Below are 18,641 nucleotides of genomic sequence, written 5' to 3'. Positions count from 1 at the left end.
GGTCAGTATATATATAAACAAAGATACAAAGATGACTTGAATGTAATCAGCCTAAATAAGATATATATATCTGTCATTGACAGCTAAATATATAAATATATATATATTTAGCTGTCAATGAAAAACTATTTAGTTGTCAATAGACCTTTATTTATTTATATGCAATACTGAAAATTGAACCCAGTGCCTCAGACATACTAGGCAAGCACTCTACCACTGAGCCACAACCCCAGCCCTTGAGGTCAGTTTTTGTCAGACACTGTCTCAAAACTTTAAAAATAAAATGAGATATATAATAATACTAATCATCTCAGAGTATTAATGCAAGAATAAAATCAAATAATGTACTAAGAAGGCATAACACATAATAGTTGTTTAATAAATAAATGTTACTTAATATTATTGCTAGTATTTTCATCTGTATTTTGGTGCAAATATTAAAACACTTATCTTATGAGCTGGGTGGGGAGGTAAGGTAGGAGGAGGAGGAACATCTAGCACTAAGTGATCTCTTACAATGTGCTAGGATGACTTCTCAGGTAATGTAAAGAGTAGTCACAGGTATATAAAAGGCACTCATAAAAGTCTTGAGAAACTGAACTGTCCATCTTGTGACCACAGGACTGGGATAGAGGCAGGGACTGAGCCAGTAAACCCATTGAAGTGGGACCAGGCCTTTGATATTTTCCTGACTTTCACAGATCATTGTACTCCTAAGGACAAGTATTTATCTCTAATTGCTCCCTGTCCTTAGATGCACATTTCCGATAAGTTAAGATCATATGATAATGATATGCTCTTTCTTTGTAATCCTTTGATCCATGAAAGCTGGAGAAGGAACACAGGAACAAATCTCCATTCCTAATTTTTTTGGGGGAAAAAAATCTCCTTCTCTAATTTCCTTTGGTCATGTTCTCTCTCTTTAGACCTGTTTCATCCCAAGTGTTTAGAAGAGGTGATCGTGGAGATGACTCCCCCTTCTAGAGCTTCTGGTCCTCTTCATCATCACAGGGAGGCCTCTGGCCCTTGCCACTGGAGCTAAAAGATCCGAAACTCAGGGGCACACTTCATAGGAAGAAAACAGAAGAGTCCAGTGATGATTATCCCTCACTATGCACTAAAATCTACCTTATTAGGTTTTAAAAATAATGTTGGCCAAGCCACATGCTATCACAATTTAATGTCAGTATCTCTAGTGGCAAAGGAAAGAAGAATCCAAGTAAGAGTATTTTTTTAAATTACAGATTATCCCAAAAGACAACAGTAAAATAGACTATTGTTTTAGGTCTAGGCCTCATAACTGCCCTCAGGATGGGTAGAAGTAAATTCTCCATATGATTCAATGTAGACTCTTAAAGTAGACTGTTATTGTATAGTAGAATCTAGGACGAGAGCCAGAGCATAACAAACAATGTTCCTTGGTTCCACAATTTTATTCCACTACTATATATTCCCTTTGAAGGCTTTGCATGGTTAAACTAGAATAATATCCCAAGGTTTTGAGACAAATACTATTAATACCCTCTACCCCATAATGTTTTTCCCAAATTATGGAACCCAAGAATCTCTTATTACAATATCACTCTTTCCCCTTCCCATTTCCTTCAAGTCTTTGGTAACACTTGAGCAGAAAATTAGATCCTCTCTAATTATTATATGGTTCCTAAACCATCTAAAATTACTTTTAAAACATCTGAAAAACACTTCCAGGCAGAGGGAAAATGTTTCTAAGAGAAACACCACAGGTCTCCCAAAACTCCTATTTATGTGTAAATCATGAAACAAAATCTTGTTTCCCTTTGTTCTATAACTATTTTTGAAATAACATATCATTTTCACCAAGGAAGAAAATTTTAAAAACAATGAACTATGCACAGAGAGGATAATAAATTTGATAACAGAAACAGCTATGGCCACAGTGGCTCTCAACTTAGTTCACACATTACAATCTCCCAGGGAGCCTTTTAAAGACCAATGAATCCATAATCTTTAGAGGTGAGATCCAAGCATCATTTCCTTCATTTCTTAAATTCCTAAGAGATTCCCATGTTCACTCAAAATTCAGACCCAGTGCGCTAAGAAGTGAGTGTTTCAGAACCTTGGACAGCTACCTACTGCCCAGGCAGTGGACAGGGAAAAATTATAAATCCAAGCTCTTTTTTGAATGATTAGTTTTCACTAAGCAGACAAATACATGAAAGAATAAGAAAGGGGGGAAAGCACAAACCATCTAGGGAAAGCTCAATTCCTGTTTAAAACAGAATTCTCAAACCAAAATGACTTATAGTATCCATTTATAAAATGTTTCATAATGGTAATATAAGTTGATTCTTTTGATAAAGGCACCCGTTGCATGTGAACTATTCAGTTCCACACACAAAAAAAGACTTTTGACTTTTCATGAAAAACTATGACCTTCTAGGTCTGAATTTTACTCTTCCACTTTGATAGAAAATTATTTAAAAGGCATAATTGCATTTTTTCTTTTTATTCTGCTATAAGAAAAACAGGATCATAATAAGTAGAAAATTCATGGGACAACAACAAAAAGGTTAAACAGAACATATCAGTAGGAAATTTTTGGCATATATAAATAATATCAATAGCAACTAGAGGAAATTAACAAAAATAAGGTCAAAGATATGAAACTTCTTTTTGTTCCAAACAAGCTCAAATTAAGTTTCAGGTCATAATGTGGTATGATTTATGAGGCATTTAAGAGTGAGAGACCTCATAACTATTTATCATCAGCCTTCCTTCTTCCCAAATTATATTAGCCAATTTCTGTTTTGCAAAGTTCCTGTGGCCTCATCACTAAAGCCCACACAATGCAAATAATTGTTCCAATTACCTGGATAATTCACAACGAGCAGTGCATTCACACAGCATCAAGATACTCCATTGTCATTTTCATTACAATATGGGCAAATTATTTCTTGGGAACCTGATAAAGCAGTTCACATTTATCAGGCAAAACCATGGCAGCTCTGTGCAAATACCTCAACTTTTTCTGTCAAATGTGATATTTCAGTCAGTTAATCATTGAAAGCACCTTTCATTCAGCAAAAAGAGGCTGAAAGCCAAGCAAACAGTTGTGGGGAAAAAAGGTAAAATGCCCACATTCCTAATTCATTTATAACTGATTAGTTACTGAAAATCAGAAACGAGAAAAATTTGTTTTCTCCTTGAATAAAGTAAACCACACGAAACACGGCTTCTGAAAGAGGAGGGTCTTTCTGGCCTATGGTTCATATTACATAAGAATAGCGACTTCCTGCTAACTTTAAACTTTTTGCTTTAGTTTGGTTCAGCCTGCTAAAATCAGAAGCCACTCTTTCAAACCATCTCCCAGCCACTCTTGCAGCAACCAGTCAGCTTTGGATAATGCTCTTTCCAAGAGAATCAGGAGTGCTTGACTGTTCTTCCTGTGACTTTGAAAAGGAACACCAAAAAGACAAAATGTCAGAAATATTTATAGTTGCCAACACTTCCATTTCTGTGCTAAAGTTATATATAAATACTTGACTAGATTCCAAAGGAATATTTATGAGATTTATCTTCAGAAAAATGGAGGTCTCTAACAATGTATTTTTTTAAATCTAGTTTGGAAGTGTATATTTATTTCTAGTTTCACAGAAATTAGAATCTGTGATACAAGAGGCCTTGAGGCTCATCTCCCCCACACCAAATCCTTCCATGCCACATGCAAAATTTAGAAGTTGGGGGTACCCTAAGGCTGGCTTAGCTGCTTTGGTTAAAGGCTCTCCTCTTAGACCCTACTGGTTTTATTATGGTTAAACATGCCCATTAATTAGGAACTGGAACAAGATTACTGTAAATATCGGAAGGAAAAGCAAATTGGTTTTCAAAGCATATATTTCTGAGATTGATTAACCACATGGGCAGCCAGTGAATACCAAATGTCACTAGCACACAGTTCATTATCTATTCTGAATTCTATATTTGCTTTCCTGGAGTGTAATAAAATGTGTATTACTAAAGAACATAACAGATTTAAAAAAAAAAAAAAGCTCTAAGGATTTGTTTTTAAAAAAACACCTAATGGGTTAAATGGCTAATTTAGAATTGACAGATAGTAGGATAGTAAAGAGGAAATTTTCCTCTGAGCAGGAGATTTTGCATTTTGGTTTTTTATCTTTTGTTTTAATTGGAGTAAAATTTATGTAAGAAAAATATAAACCATTTTAAACTGAACACTACAGTGTTACCTTCCCAGGTGTTTTAAATCCTAGACTTGAGTAACTATGCCATAACCATGCTGAAAGTGAAAGCTACGATCAATCAAAACTTTTTGTACTTTATTTTTATGTTATATTTATGCCAATAAAAAGTGCAACTTTTTTTGCCACTGAACCAATTTTGAATGCAACTGACTCAAATTGGCTGATTATTCAGGATATGCTTATATAACACTAAAATAACAGATCAACTAGAGGAAAATAATAATCAAATATATTATATTCTTGTTCATTTGGCTAACAGACAATACTTTTTACTTTTTAATCTACCTTTAGGGTGTCTTGGAGACATAGCTCAGCCTTGAATTCTAAGACCTCCACGAAGAGCAGTCTTGTCTCCACCATTCCTCAGAAACTACAACCCCCGTTGACAACACTGGGTTCCTCTTCTCCCATCTTTACCCATGGAAGAAATAAACCATCACACTCACTTCTTCCACACTGTGGGGCTGGGCAATAAATGACAATTTTGTGAAACATATAAAATCTGTCTTGAAGAACATCCAAATCCACGAATCTCAATCCTTTTTCTGCCACACTTTGGGTGGCCCTTGAATTTCCGTGCCTCCACAGACCTAGTCCTTTTCTTCCCAAAAGGAAGCAAGATCTTAAACTTTCCTCAACACTGATCCACCCAGTGCTTTATGCCCAGTGACTTATTGATCATTTTTTAGAACTTAATAACTCAGAACTATAATGCTAAAAGCTGATAGTGAATGATGCCCTTTAGCCTCAAAGACATTTAAAAAAAAAACAATGACAAAATTCTTACTAATCTGAAGAGAAAAATGGATTGTGGACATCTGGAACCTTTCTGTACTCCTAAACAACCATTGTGGGCTGTTTCCCTCTTAAGACTGATCCTACAAATGTGGGGTGTGTGTGTGTGTGTGTGTGTGTGTGTGTGTGTGTGTGTGTGTATGTGGTGTGTACGTGCGCGCACGCTTAAGAAATTACAAATATTACTCAAGGATGTAGCTTTCACTCTAGATCCACCTATGCAGCTTTTCCAACGAAAACCTCCTGTGCATGTGATTCACCTCCAGGGACACTGTATCCAGCATCCAGGCACCTGGACTTTTTGAAAGCACTGGGTGAGTTTCAGTCACAGCCAAGGTTGAATCTCCCTTGAAGAGATCCCCGTCATTAGATGATTGCTCAGGATCAACCTAAATCTTTGGTTCTATAATGTACAAGGAAGCATTTCTCTCTCCACAATCATGAGAGAAAAATATAACTCATGGTCTGCTCTATTAGCCTGTTCTAGGATCACAAGAGTCTCACGAAAATATTTTTAGTACTGAACATGACATCAGCATTTTAAATCCAGATTTCACTTATCTCCCAATACTCACCTTTGACGAATGGGAGGTTAAGATCCTAGTGACCCCATTCCATTATGAAATGAATTGAAAGGCTTCACGAGTTTCACCAGCCAAGCCATCAATAATGTGAAAACATGCTCCCCACGGATGGCAAAATAGATTTCTATTTCGATGGGAACATCCTGTGTGGCCTTTGGAGTGGGGGCGGGGGTTGACTTTTTAATTAAGAGAGCTCATCATCCCTGTCAGGGCCAAGTTGCTCTTCAAACATGCTCACCAAATCTTAACAAGAGCATGTCTGCCACCCAGTGTCCAAAGCCAGCAAAAGATTCTCTGCATTCAGAGAAGCAGTTCCTTTGTTGGGCCCATTTCAATTTTATTTTCCACAGCTCAGGTCAATTCAAAGTATGGAGAAACACTTGAGGGGAAAACTGTTATTTCTGAGTAAAACCTACAAAAAACCCAGACACTTTCACTCATTAGTCACTCATTTACTGAAGAATATAAAAATCAGTCTCGAAGATCATGATCCATCGGCCTGACCCTCATTCTTACCAAACTGGCTGCGCAAAATTAGCAACCAGAACTACACATTTACAGTCACAGACTTGTTTTAAGCAACCGTATGTGGTTTCTATATGAACATTTACAAGCCTCAGAAAGTTTTTAAATTTCAACAACAGTGAGAACTACTATATTTTGGTGTTGAGATTCACATTTCAAAAAAATACAGAACATCCTGTCGCTATAAAATGCCTGGGCCTCACAGCCTAATGGACTAAACCTCTCTGTCTCCCCTGATGATAATAATAAAAACCCTTAATCTCTCACCTGAGTTCCCTCTGATGGAAAATCAGTCTCAATTTATCACAAGGAGGTGTTGCAGAATAGCTGTTACCTGCAAGGGGGAAAGACCTTGTAAAAGCAAAGATGCAGACATACTTTTATAATAGGATGCCCGTTCCCTCAGCCAGAGTAGCTGATGTGACCACTTATTAGGTGAGAGAGTCAAACAGAGGAGCCCATGAGAACAACCAGCACTTCATTTATCCTGTTTCCACCTCTCCAATGCACTCTATCCTCTTTGCACTCTCCAAGGTTAAACACAAAATAGCTAAGACCCACTGGGAACAAATAAAAGACTAATGGTAAGCCTAGGCATTTATCTTGCCACCACTGTGACAGTAGTATAAACCCGACCCTTCCTCTGGTCACTATATTTGGCACAGAGGGTACTAATTGGCAGAAATCAAGCATTTAGTATATACTGTGTGTTTTGTTTTACGCATACTTACTCCCATTTTACTAATCAGATAGCACTAGCCATCTAACATTAAAACTTTCTTCTTCTGCAAAGCATGCACCATCATATTGGAGGGATCCATAGGGCTTCTGGGAGTCCCAGCATCCTACTTATTCTTGGTACCATAAGCCATCTTGACTGTAATCACTTACTTGAAAAAAAATATATTTTGAGAACTCCAAACCAATATGCTTCAAACATTAGAACTCAGATAAACACTGTGTGTTACAGTCTAGTGCTATTATTCTCATGATCTAAATCCATATGAGCAAGAAGTCACCCAAGATTCTTTCCCCTGGTTCCAGGATTTTAATAGTACTCTACAACTGATATTCTTCAGTCCTTACATCTTCCCAATCCATTATGCTCTAAATTCACTTTCCTACATACTTACTTTATCATATAACCCATTATTCTGTGGACTAGGATAAAATTCAAAGGGCATCTAAGGCCATCCTCAATTTCACTCCAGTCTGCAAACAGCCTTTCGTGATTCTGTTTCAGCAGCTTTCTTTTCTAACCAGTCACATGAATCTGCTTATTAGGAAAATGCCCTTGCTTATATTTCTCTGCTCCTTCACCTGCTATAATATTCCTCAGGCCTGGAATGAATGCACTTGTGCCAATGTTTCGCATATTTTCCTCATATTGCTTTAGTCTCACCTCCTCTACAAGGACTCCATCATGTAAATTCTCAATAGTGATGGACAGCAGAACTCCTCCAGCCCTTTTTGTCATCACAACTTGGTTGTGTGTGTGTGTGTGTGTGTGTGTGTGTGTGTGTGTGTTCCCATTGCACCAAAGTTTCTTTGGGGCATAAACCACATTTACGGCTCAATAATAAAATACATTTATTGAGAATCTAGTTCTTTTAACTTCTTTTAACTCCCAATACAACATCTGACATTGAGCTGGACTTGAAAGGGTGTTCAAAGATACATGTAAAGCCGGGCATGGTGGCTCATATCTACAATTCCAGTGACTAGAGAGGCTGAGGCAGGAGGATTGCAAGTTCAAAGCCAGACTCAGAAAATTAGTGAGACACTTAGCAACTCAGCGAGACTCTGTCTCTAAATAAAATATAAAAATTGTGTTGGGGATGTGGCTCAGTGGTTAAGCAATGCTGAGTTCAATCCCCTGTACCAAATAATAATAATAATATAATAATAATAATAATAATACATGTAGAAGAAACAAAGGAAGCTAATACTATTTGAAAACATACTCTAAGTCAAGCCCTATAGTGAATGTTTTTATGTTCACTATTTTATTTAAACATAAATCCACTTTAAAAGGTAGGTGATATTTTCCCATTTTAAGATGAAAATGGGAAATGCCACAGCTTCGGCAGCACTTATACTAAAACTGGAACAATAGGGAGATTAGCATGGCCCCTGTGCAAGAATTATATGCAAATTTGCAAAACAATCCAGATTTAAAAATAAATAAATTGGTAAAAGATGCCATAAAAGAAAATCATTCTTCTGAGCAAAACTAAGTCTTTCAAATAAATGCCATTTTGTAAGAAGAATTTCTCTTTTTGTTACCAAACTGTCCCTTAAATTCATGGTGCATCTGAGCCCAATTATGAACTAGGTCATACAAATTAGTTGTAATACATTAGTTGGGGTTTAGGAGCTAATGCTATGTCTGAATTTTTAAGAATGTGGTAGTATACATAGAAGCTAGAGGGGGGAAAAGGACAAAAAAGAAAAGAGGGATCTTATGAAAATGGAAAGAAAAGCTGAAGAATAAAGGAAGGAGACTGGTGAAGGGTAGTATTGGGGAAAGAAATGCACCTAATTACGGTAGGTGCTTGTAAGAATACATCACAAAGAATCCCATTACTATGTATAATTATAATGAGCCAATTTAAAAAGTTAAAAAGAAGAATGTTGTAGTATGAAGAAGTCTTTTCTGAAAATTAAGCCTCTAGATCTGACTACCAATTTATTAAAAATTCAGCGATCTAGGGAGAAGATAAGCAATGCCATAAAGATGAATAAGCCAAATCCAGATTATGGTACATTCTATTGGACCAAATGACCCCATTTGGTGCAGCCATCAGCAGCTACGCTAGGACTGGTCCCAGGTAGGCTGCAGTGGGGGCTACAACCTGGGCTCTGAACCCTGTGCAGCCCTTACAGTACAGAGACTTATTTCTCCCTTAATTGTTATATTATCCTCAGTCCAATGGAAACAAACAAACAAAAATCAATGTGATAACCCATGAAACTTAAATCAGAAACTTCACTCTTCCTCAAAGGGGAAAAAAAAACGAATTTTAAATGCCTAATTCTTTCCTCGCACGATAAATACTCCTGACAGCTGGTTCCTGAAAGCATGGCTCAGTGAAACCACAAAACCATTCCTGGGCTCCCGCTGACATCAGCATGACTGGGAAGATTGCCAGGACTCTAGTGATGTGCATACGCTGTGGGCTCCCAGCCCCAGTCCTCCTAGTCACCAACATGACCACTATATAACAATTGAAGTTCCTTTTCGACTAGCTTGGACAATATTGGCAATGATGTATCTGGATGTTGTTTTCAACATTTGCAAACACAATTTGTCAAGCAATTTAAGACCATCTTATTCAAAAGTCAATCTAAGTTGCTAACTAACCATTTTCTATGGTTTTAATGCTTATACCAGATTTCTTCTTTTCTTTTCTTTTCTTTTTTTTTTTTTTTTTAACTCATGTGGGTCAAACTATTTCCTCCCAGCAGACAAAATATAGTTCTGCCCTGTGAAGCCCTTGAAAAAGGTTTGGGAAAAGAGTTCCCAGGGCGTTAAATCAAATGTTCCCAGAACTAACTAATCAGAATTTTGAGGTCAGATTTTCAAAAAAAAAAAAAAAAAAAAACACAGGCTCTTAGTCCCCACCTTAGAACATCTGAGTCTGATTCTGGTGAAGTCCAAGAATTTTTAATTTTTTTAAAACTCCCAGTTAGCCAGGCACGGTGGCACATGCCAGGCACGGTGGCACTCCAGAGGCTGAGACAGGAGGATCGACTCAGCAACTTAGCAAGGCGCTAAACTGAGGGAGATCCTGTCTCAAAATAAAAAAAATAAAATAAAATATAAAAAGGGCTGTGGATGTGACTCAGTGGTAGAATACCCCTGGGTTAAATCCCCAATACCAAAATATTCAAAAGGATGAAGAAAATACATGCAAATTCTAAATAAACTATTAGTTAAAACTCCCAATTTATTTGTGGTGGTCAGCCAGATTGGAGACCTTTTGCTTTTGAAAAGGAGTCCTTTTCTTTCTTTTTCTTTGTTCCTACTAATGCTCATGAAATAAGTACTTCTACCATTAACTTTATGCTAAGTATTAGGGAAGATTCTACCAGTCATCTGTTCCCCCTTTCTCTCACTTGCTGTTACACAAGAGGATTATTTGACCTAATTAGGGAAGTTGGGAGAAGTCCCTGAGCATGGACAGACTGTCCTTTGGGCTCTGTTTATTGCTCCCTCCCAAGCAAGGCTGCTCACAAGTGGAAGGTCTTCTCTTCCTGCTTCTATACTATAAGTGCCCCTGGAATGGCTGTGCCTGACTTCTCTCTTGTCCTTCTGACTTGCCTGTCTAAACTCAAAGAGCTTTGAGCAGACTGTGATCCCTCAATTGTCTGACAAGAAGCATCCACCTTACAATTCTAACTCCCGCTACATGAGGTTTCCAAGGTCTAGACTTCAGTGTACATAAAAAGAGAGTGCTGAATAGTCAACAGAATGAACCCTTGACATGATCTCAATGTGTGTGTGTGTCCCCCAAATTAACATATGGAAACCTAATACCGAATGGGAAGATACAAGGAGATGGGGCCTTCGGGAGGTGATTAGGTCATGAGAGCAGAGCCTTCATGAATGGGATTAGTGTCCCTATAAAAGAAGTCCCAGGTGAGCGCTGTGGTTCATACCAGCTATTAGGGAGTCTGTGACAAGAGGATCACCAGGTGGAGACCAGCCTAGGCAACAGAGCAAGACCTTGTCTCCAAATAAAACGAAAGAGGTTGGGGGTATAGCTCAGTGACAGAATGCTTGTTTAGCACATATGAGGCTCTTGGGTCCCATTCCCAGTTCTGCAAGGAAAAACCAAGTCCCAGAGAGTGCCTTTATCCTTTCCATCATTGAGGACACAGTAAGAAAAAAAAAAAAAAAAGCCATCTATGTACCAAAATAGCAGGATTTCACCACACAGTAAATCTGCTGGTTCCTCGATCTTGGACTTCCCAGCCCCTAGAACTCTAAAAAATAAATTTCTGTTGTTTCTAACCCCCACCCAATTAGTAATATTTTGTTATAGCAGCACAGATGGTCTAAGAAAATCCTGCATTTAAATTTCTACCTAGTAAGGCTGGGCTGCAGCTCAAGGATAGAGAGCTTGCCTAGCATTTGTGAGACCCTGGGTTTGATCCCCAGTGCCACAAAAATAATAGAGATAGATAGATAGATAGATAGATAGATAGATAGATAGATAGATAGATAGATTTTTTAAAAATCACCTGGTTCCTACAACTACTTCTCAATTGGCTCCTCAGATTAACTGGCATTGAGCCAAAACACATCTCAGTAGTCCCATACTGCATTTACCATTAATCATGAAACAGTATGTAATAAGCCCCAAAGTAGACAAAAAGCTGGAGCCTAGAAGCAAGCAAGAATTTTATGAAAGTTGCCCTTTTGGACTGTCTCATCAGAAGAAAAGGAGAATGCATTGGTTAGAAATGCTGAAATAAATGGATTTCAGGGGACAAAAGGAAAAAGATGTTCCTTCAGTTATCTATCCTTGATAAGAGTCTGATTCACCAGCATCTGGGGATAAAGGGTAGATCCCCCTGACTTCCTCTTCCTCTTCTCTTCCTAACGTACATACACGTGCACATGAGCACATACATACAACCCTCATTTTTAAGGCGACATCTATGGCTGGGTCACTTTATCCAGCAAAAGCATGGGCATTGGACATGTTAATTTTGCTGAATGTCTTTCAGCAAGAATTTTATATGTAATTATTGTACAAAAGAGAAATAGTTTTTCCAAAAAGATTTCTATAAAAATACTCTAAGCTCCAATTTCCTATCAGATTTCTTTATGTAAACTCCATTTCACTGCAGGTAGAAATAGAGAGGTAATTTTGATGTCATTTTGCAAAAAGTGCCCTGATTTTTTTTTCCGTTTAAAAATACATACTCCTTCCGGAAGCAAGTAAAGTTCTTATGGAGAAGTAAATGTGCTTTTTAAAGCTCTTCAAACCTAAATCTTGTTGGCATTTTTATGAAGAACTTCAGAGTATCTTGGTGGAGTAGCCATGAGAGGAAAAGATAAAACAACAATTACAACAGGAAGCAACTCTGATGCCAAGATAGAACTAACGGTATCTCAATAGTACAAATTATCTCCCATCAGAGTTTAAAGTACATAAAATCAACATTCATCACGCTTGACTTTGCCAACTTGAAACTGATTACAATTCACATCATGGCTTTTTTTTCTTGTCTATGAAGAGGGGAAAAAAGTTCTATGAAGAAAATCAATAGTATTGATAGCATACATGTTAGAGTGCATCTTAACTTAAAAAATAAAAAATGTTCTTAGGGTTTTTTTGCAAAAAGTAAAAACTAAAGAAGCAAATACTATTGTGTTATAATATGTATAAACATTTGTAGGTTTGAATGAATGAAAATTAAAATTAAAGAGAGTATTAACATGACATCAAGAGTTTCCTTAATTACACTGAATATTTTCTCCTTGGTTCTCTTATTTTCATGAGCCACCTACTGACCAGAAATACTCATTTGCAAGAGCAAATGACCCTGACACAGAATAAAAACAAGTTACCAAGAGGGAGATGGTCCTGGACAGTGACAACTGCACCCCGATTGGTTTCACTACAGATCGAATCAAATTTAAAACAGTCCTAACAGACTTCACTGTTACTGGCTGGGAGAGTCTCTTTATATTCCAACATAACTATAATACACTGAGGCCGGTGGTGTCATGAACTTTTCTGTTCATGGTTTCATAAACCTACCTACTCATTAATAAAAGCATTCTAGGAGGCTTTGGTGCAAGCAGGCAATTGAAAAATCCAAAAGAATTCTTACACATTTTTTTTCAACTTATGCAGTTTACATAGGTATTATTACCCACATTACCACTAAATTAGGTCCTACTGGGAACCTATGGAGCTACTGTGTTGAAAAATGAAGAAGTCACTCTATATTACACTTTTCAACAATGAGGTAGGTTAAAACTATATTTTCCTCTAAGAGCAATTATATGTTCTCCACGTTGCAACTAATATTTAAAATAAGCTACCTCAATGCATTATGTATACATATATAATATTTATCAAGGGTGACCAAGGATTTGGTTCTGTCATGTTAATACGTCTCATATCAAAGATATTGGTATTCTTAAGTTATCTGGCAAGATGACAGCTCAAAAAATATGATTCAATCAGATATTTGGAAATCATTCAATTTCACATAAGTGCAAGAGAAAGAAAATGTATTAACTGGCAAAGAAAAACCATTTTCACCTATAATATTGATTTGCTTATATGAATGGAAGATCACTGATTTACTTTCCAAGAAGAAATACCTTATTTGGTCCCTTAGGGTCTATTTGGCACTGTAATTTCAAACATTTGAATATTAAATTCTTCTACCAAGTTGCAAATTTATTCTTCTCTTGCATCAAAAATTTATCCCTCTGTGTAATTTTTCCCACTTTAACACAAATAGTTTATTGCTAGATGCCTTGATAAGACAGCAAGAAATATGCTCACCTCTTTGATATTCTTTTAATCAGAAAATGGGCTGGAATCCATAGGGAACATTTAGTCATACCTGAAGGAGAATAGAATTTAACTAACTTGCTATTTTTTTATAAAAGTGTTGAGAAAGAAACCCTTCAAAATGACTTTTGCTGTTTGTTCAATCTCTCTCCCTAGAGAGAAAGCCAGTATTTGAGTGACAATGACAAGAAAAATATTTCCTATCCTTATGCTTTGCTGCACAAGTCATGCAAAAAAGAGAAGATGGGTGAATTTCTCATTCCATAACCACAAGTAACAGGACTACAACTTCTCTAGTATTTTGTGTCTGTGGAAGGGAGTCCTTGGAAGCATCCTCATCCATTGCAAGACGATCTTCAATGATATGATCAACACAATGTCATATCACAGCAACACCAGAAGAACTGGGCTAATTAAATTACAACATATTTTAATATTTTTACATCTTAAAATGGACATTGGAGGCTATATTTTAACCCATTTCCTTTATTTTACAGATAAGAAAACTAAGGCTTAGAAAACATGTTCAAGTTTACAAAAATCAATGCTAGTAAAGTAAGACTCTATGTCCCCTGGATTTCAACTCAGTGCTCCTTCTAAGTCAAATGTCTACTAACTCAACCAGTTAGCTTGGGACAAAAGATTTAGCTAGTGTTTATTGAGATTTACTATGAGCACCAATCAGGAAACAACCAGTATCTGTTATCAATTTGTTGCTCAGCTCCAAATTCTCCCTTCAGTACATGCCTTGAATTAAAAGATGGATTTCTTTATGCACTTCTCTTTGACAGAAGTACAGTGTACTTTTCTTTTCTCCCCCCCCCCACACACACACTTTTTTTTTTCTTTTGGTAGTGAAGTCTAAATCCAAGAGAGCTTTTAAACTGAGCTTTTTTGTTTTTTGTTTTTGTTTTTGTTTTTGTTTTTGTTTTGGGACAGAGTCTCACTAAGTTGTGGAGAATGGCCTGGAACTTTCAATCCTCCTGCCTTGCCTCAGCCTCCAGAGTGGATGGGATGATCCAGGCATGTGCCACTGACCATTGTGCTTTCTTCAGAGAGGGCGATCTAACAGTATCCCAAAAGGAAGGAGCTCTCCTGCTGTTTCTTGGACGGAAGGTCAGTCAGGAATGTTGGTGTGAGAGTATCAGGTTGTCCTGGCCTCAGACATGTACCCAGAAGGCACAGTCTCTTGACGGAAAAGCACTGGCCTGGCCTGGAGATCACCCTCCCAGAGTCCTTTTCACACTGTCACTAGCCTGCGCTGGTGCTACCACCCTGTCTGCACATCCACATGCCCAACCACTGGACGCAGCTCACCTGTGCCCCACCTGTCACTAAAAAGTTGTTTCCTTCTTGTCCAGAGATTATAGACCAACTCCCCCCAATGCAAATCAGCAAATTTCTCTGTCACCCAATGACTGCAACTATACCTGCTGCAATAAGTTTTGAACCCCAGCCTTAAAGGGAAGTCACTCTCAAATATAAGTTAGACTAAGCTTTTATTATGTCTTACTCTTTTATCAAAGTTTAATAATTCTTTATATCATACTTTTCCTTTTTAAATCATTGTATGATTTCTATCTCCTGATTAGACCTAGAATGGTATTCTCTAACAGGGTTGGAGTCATGACCCAATCAAAGTGAGAAACATGGCGCTAAGAACTGCAATTAGAAAAAAAGAAAATCTCCCTTTTTGGACATAGTGAACTGAACCAAAGCACCCAAGGTACATAGCCCCCATTCAGCTGTTAAGATAGTAGGTGTTCTGTTGTGCTGCATGGAGTATGCAAAGTTGAGTTAGAAATAAATTGTTCAGGATCACAGAGAGAATTTAATCATCTGTGAGCTAAAAGAAATAACAGAAGCATAAGAAACCATAAAGGTAAAGAACAGATCATCAATTGCAGGATTTTATTTTTCTTTTGTACCGTGTAAATCCTCATCCACCTTAAAATATTTGACACTCATTAACACAAAGGAATATGGATGTATCCAAAGGCTTCATCAAGTTGAGTCTTGCCTCAAGGTTGGCCCAGAGCAAGAAGAGAGTCTGCCTGCAGGAGCCCTGCTAGCTCAGATTCCCAGCCCTGGTGCAGAGGCCAAGTGATGTGCTGCAAACGGATCACAAGTATGCCAACTGTTGATTCCCTGAGCCTAGAGATGGAGCCTAAAGCACCCAGAGCCTCTGGCCAGTTGCCTCTGGTTGCAAGGAGCCAGATTCAGATCTTGAGGGATTCTAAGAGGAATGAAAGAGGAGAGACAAAACTGACACTGCTTGCTGGATCTTAAAATCTAAAATAGAGTTTGGGAAATTTACCAAACAGAGGCAACTCAGACAGCAGAATAACTGAAAATTCAGAATAGGAGGAGAAAAAATAGGGTAAATTGAATTGTGGAGACTAAAATGTGTGTGTGTGTGTGTGTGTGTGTGTGTGTGTGTGTGTTTTAAGGGATGCTATAAATTGGGAGGAAGGAAAGGATCAAATGGGGAAAGTGGGGTAAAGTGTGAAAAATAGATCATGGGGTAGCTTCATAAAGAATGTGAGTCCTCAATAGCTAAACTGTGGAACCAACCTAGATGCCCTTCAATAAATGAATGGATAAAGAAACTGTAGTATATATATATACCCAATGGAATATTACTCAGCATTAAAAGAATAAAATTGTGGCATTTGCAGGTAAATGCATGGAGTTGGAGAATATCACGCTAAGCGAAGTAAGTCAATCCCAAAAAATCAAAGGCCAGTTGTTCTCTCTGAGAAGTGGATGCTGATCCATAATGGGGTCAAGGATGGGGAAAATGGAGGAACTTTGATTGGGCAAGGGGGAGGGAGGAGAGGGGTGGGGTAATGGGGACAAGAAAGATAGTGGAATGTGATGGATATTATTACCTTAGGTACATGTATGACTGCACATATGGTGTGATGCTACATCATGTACAATCAGAGAAATGAAAAGTTGTGCTGCAATTATGTACAATGAATTTTTTAAAAAGAAAGAAAAATGTGAGTCCTGCTGGGCACAGTGGTGCAGGCCTATAATCCCAGTTTGTAAGTTTTCCCTGAAATAAATTCTTCCTGCTTCACTTGAGGTCCACAGGGTGAGCCCTCTGAACATCCCCTGAGTCTAAACTTGTGGGAAAATGTGGTTAACCTGTATCTTATTGCTACTGACTAGTGTTATCCATCTGGCCTGAATTCAGAAGGCACTGATGACATTTTTTAGGTGATAAAAGGAATCTGATACTTCCTCTTCAGGTAGAATAGAAGAAAAAAGGAACAATAAAAAGAGAGCGTGGGAGGAATAGACGAACTCTAGATAGGGCAGATGGGTGCGAGGGGAAGGGATGGGGTATAGGGTTAGCAATGATGGTGGAATGTGATGGTCATTATTATCCACAGTACATGTATGAAGACATCTATTGGTGTGAATATACTTTGTATACAACCAGAAATATGAAAAATTGTGCTCTATATGTGTGATAAGAATTGGAATGCATTCTGCTGTCATATATAAATAAAATAAATAAATAAAAAGAATGAGAAAAATAAAAAGAAAACCTTAAAATAAAGGAGACCAACGGGGAAGGAAAAATAAACTGTAATTTTAAACCTGATAAGCTCCATGTACACCCTTGTCTTTACTCTCCATCCTTGTTTTCCTCCAAGCTTAAATTTTTAAAAACTCCCTGAATCTTTAGAGTATTGTAAAGTCTTGGTGACTAATGCCTATATACATCGTTATCTAACATGGTCTGAGAACCAGGAAAGGCTTCATAGAAGAAGTGACATGTCAGCAGCTGAGGCTTGAGGGCTGAATGAGAATTGGCCAGGTGACTGTCATACCCAGGTGTCCATTCCTGCCTTTCTTGGACTTCAAAAGATGCCCCAATTGGTTGCCTCATCCCCATTCTCCTTTCTCATGAGGTGCTCATCCCAGTCACTCCCCGCTCACCCTTGCAATGAAAAAGTCCATCCGTATCTCACATAGCCGTGAGGCCTTTGAGAATATTGCTCACAATCACATCATCTGAGCACAACACATTGACTCTGCCACCTACAAACTTTATGCAAAAGGAAAGTCTAATTTCTTTTCTGTGCCTCATTTTTCCTCACCCTGAAGTGTGGAGTTATTCAGATAAGTAAATAAGATAATATTGTCATTGCTGTTGCATTATAAAAAGATACTTTAAAAATGATAATTACCTAAGATAATCTAGAACAAAATCAAATCAATTGCTCCCCAAATACTCATTCTCTCCCATGAGACTCTTAATATCATCATCATCATCTCTTTTTTGGCGGTAGTAGGGATTGAACCCAGGGCCTCATACATGCTACCTCCTCTCCTCTGCTAAAGTCTATGAGAGAATTTCTTTCTTTTTTTTTTTTAGCTGTTCTGCTAAGCTGCATGTACAACCTGAAAATCAACATTCTTCATTGCTAACTTTGATGTCTGCACATAGCTTCTTAACAATCTTAGGAGGTAGACATCATAATTTCTATTATGATGATTATCTCCCCATCATCACATAGATATGAAGCAGGGAGGGGCTCGGTTGTCAGTTCACCATCACACAGACAGGCAGCCATGCAATGGAGAGCAGCTATGCTCGTGTGCAAAACATGGCCTGCCTCCCTTCATTTCCCACCTATGTTCATGCACCACGAAGTGACAACTCAGTTGATGACAGATCATGTACACAACAGTGGTCCCATAAGATTATAATGGAGCTGAAAAATTCCTCAGGCCTAATGATGCAATAGCTGTCATCATGTCTCAGGGACATACATCACTCATGTCTGTGGCAGTGCTGGTGCAAACAAAGGGCTAAGCTGCCAGCTGTATGAAAATATAGCACATACAATTGTGTACAGTGCATCAGACGACTATGACAGTTAATGACCATGTCACCAGCCTGTGTATCTGCTATACATACTTTTATTGTT

At 37.8% G+C, this 18,641-nt stretch overlaps 1 non-coding gene across 1 annotated transcript; it reads left to right on the top strand.

Annotated features, from left to right (window-relative positions):
• Positions 1-8,220: 8,220 nt before the first annotated feature.
• LOC120885964 (U6 spliceosomal RNA) lies at positions 8,221-8,326 on the top strand. Its single transcript, XR_005728752.2, has one exon. It is a non-coding gene; the product is annotated as a U6 spliceosomal RNA (small nuclear RNA).
• The last annotated feature ends 10,315 nt before the right edge of the window (positions 8,327-18,641 follow it).

This window comes from Ictidomys tridecemlineatus, chromosome 1 (assembly GCF_052094955.1).
Source record: "Ictidomys tridecemlineatus isolate mIctTri1 chromosome 1, mIctTri1.hap1, whole genome shotgun sequence".
NCBI classification, from domain to species: domain Eukaryota; kingdom Metazoa; phylum Chordata; class Mammalia; order Rodentia; family Sciuridae; genus Ictidomys; species Ictidomys tridecemlineatus.
The sequence above is the reverse complement of the archived record's forward strand: the minus strand, read 5'-3'. Positions and strand labels throughout refer to the sequence as shown.